The 2,574-nt window shown below is 40.6% G+C and overlaps 1 long non-coding RNA gene across 1 annotated transcript; it reads left to right on the top strand.

The window, feature by feature from the left end:
- Positions 1-612: 612 nt before the first annotated feature.
- On the top strand, positions 613-1,098 carry LOC143420967 (uncharacterized). The gene is made up of 2 exons (XR_013100708.1): positions 613-802; positions 887-1,098. It is a non-coding gene; the product is annotated as an uncharacterized LOC143420967 (long non-coding RNA).
- The last annotated feature ends 1,476 nt before the right edge of the window (positions 1,099-2,574 follow it).

The raw sequence follows: 2,574 nt of genomic DNA, 5'->3' as shown, positions 1-2,574 counted from the left end.
ATTCAGAGGACCTACTGCTCTGACAGCTGCTCTGAAGGAAAATGTACAAAATAGACCAGTATAACAGTCTAATTTAACATTAGGAGGACAGTACACCACACAGGTACCTAGTATGTCAAAAGTAAAAGGATTAATAAACTGAAAGTACAGAAATTCACAGAGAATCTTCAAGGCACTGTCACATTTGACTAGTTTAGACAGGTAATAAAGACAAGAACTAATCCATTGTCAACTAGAGAGCATGGCTGCATGTGTGTTTGTGCATGTATATACAATGCATGTTTGTATTTCCTTGCAAAATGAATGAATGAAAGAGAGAAGATTTATGTCAGACTGATACAGACTCTAGGCTGGTCTGTGTTTGTCAAGTGTCCTGACAGCAGACAGACTGATGAGCTTTCAGATTCTGAGGCTAAATAAAAACTGACTCAAAGAAATGACAGGCTTGTAATGGAAAATCATGACAAGCTCTAACTAATCAGGAAAAGTGAATGTGGAACCGCTTTTGAAGCAAAAGCCTCTGTCTAGAAAGTTTCAGTACTTAGAACTTGTAGCTTTTCTAATCTTGTTTTCACAGAGTTGCCAGAATTTGATATACTTGTCACGGCCAGGCGGATCAGCTGCACGCTGATCAGCCCTCTCTGTTTCTCTTCCTCTTCTCTCTCGCCGGGGCGGAACTCACTGTGGGTTCATGCCCTTGGTCCACGCCCTCGGGAGATGAGACCCAGGTGTCTCATTAAGGGGAGCAGCATTTAAGCCAGGAGGTGACTGCTGTTCGTCGCTGGATCGTTGTCTACCACGCGTTAGTAAAGTCAAAGCTACAGCAAGTTTAGTGAAGAGTGTTTTCCTCTGTGCATCGTCCTTAACCCTGTCTCCCTGTCTACAGAACCTCTTGGATTTTTCCCCGTGTGTTTCCCGTGTGGCAGTGTTGGAGTGTGAACCTGTGATCGTGTGAGTGGATATTCTGAAGAACGTATGCTTTCCCTTGGACTTCCCTGGAGACCCCTTCTTCCCCCACTCAGCTGTATATAACACCCCCCTGCACATTCTTGTATATACACCTGGTGACTTGTAAATAAACTCTTCTTGTAAGCATCAGTACCGGAGTCCTGCGCTTGAGTCCTCCTTCCAACCGTAACAATACTTGGTGAATTGTGGAAGATTCTCTAGTTAAAACCTTAAACTGGAGTCCTGTCATTCCTTTTAGTGGAGCCGGTCCATTAATGTACTCCACGTATGTCTACTATCTACAACACAAATTCAATACAAAACATGATAAACATACAAACCACTTTGACTAACACTTAATGCCACACATCATTAATGCTGAACTGCTACTGTTCCTAATTATCTCTGTCCCAAAAACAGTGGCACAGTATTTGCACCACATTTCAGGCCATGGACACCAACTGTGTGTTTTTCTTTAAAAGTAAATCTTCTGTATAAAATGTAAATAAAACATACAACACATATTCATGACATACTTTTGGACGAAATGGAACGACCCACAAAAGCAACTGTGACTGTGTTATTATATAATATTCTTCAACATATTAAATACGAATTAATGTCATCCCTTTCAACCACTCCCTAATGCCCCAAATTCATTAAAACAAAAACTGTATTTTTAAACCAGCAGCAGCTTTGTGATTGTTAGAACCTGCATGCAAATATTTCATGAGCAAGCTTCTTAACATTGTATCTCTAACACAATTACAGCTTACAATGCGCAGCTAAAGTCTCACAAATGTGGTTGTGTTATGCTTAAATAACTGTTGTTAAGTCATGGTTGTGAGGCAGAGACGATGAGCCAATTAAAGGCCGGGGTATCTAATGAGTAGGTGCTCTCACTGGGGAAGAAAACCACATTAAAATGGAATTATAGAGCAAATTTTTGATGCGTCAGGGTTTTGATGTGTCATGTGACAATATCATAGGGCACTATATAGTGTTTGAAGTTTACCTTTTAAATCCCGTTACAGTAAATAAGTTTGAACACAACCCAAGTCATCTTTGGGTGTCGCATGGGCGCTATTGCCTTCTCAGGTGTGAATAAAGACTTATCCTGGGCAACTTCAGTGGCACACCATTGTTCGCCACTGCTGTCTGTGCAACGACAAAGCGTGTAATAGATATGCCAGTCCACTGTGTCCATTTCACACATTGCCTGCATGGAGCAAGGCAACTTCTGCATGCATGCACATTTCATATTTTGAACAGGCTAAGCATGAAATGGACATGGTGGACCAGCGTATCTATTATATGTTTTGCCATGATACTGGGTTGGTCTGTGTTAAAAGTCCCCTGGTTATGCACAAGGCCTATTTATTCATCACAATGGCAAATTAAAAGCAAGAAACTAAACAAAGTAACTACAAGTGAGGAAAATAAGTGCAGTATGTGCAGTACAACTCTCTTAACCCATGTGTCTGTTACACATCTTAAATATTAATCTGAAACACCACACTTATAAAGGTTTCTGTGAACTATAACCCTCTCATTATATTTACACTGACCTCAATAAACTCACACAAACAAGGATGTGTTGGATTGCACAGCTAGATTTCCCTCAAA

This window comes from Maylandia zebra, linkage group LG11, assembly GCF_041146795.1.
Source record: "Maylandia zebra isolate NMK-2024a linkage group LG11, Mzebra_GT3a, whole genome shotgun sequence".
NCBI lineage: Eukaryota > Metazoa > Chordata > Actinopteri > Cichliformes > Cichlidae > Maylandia > Maylandia zebra.
The sequence above is the reverse complement of the archived record's forward strand: the minus strand, read 5'-3'. Positions and strand labels throughout refer to the sequence as shown.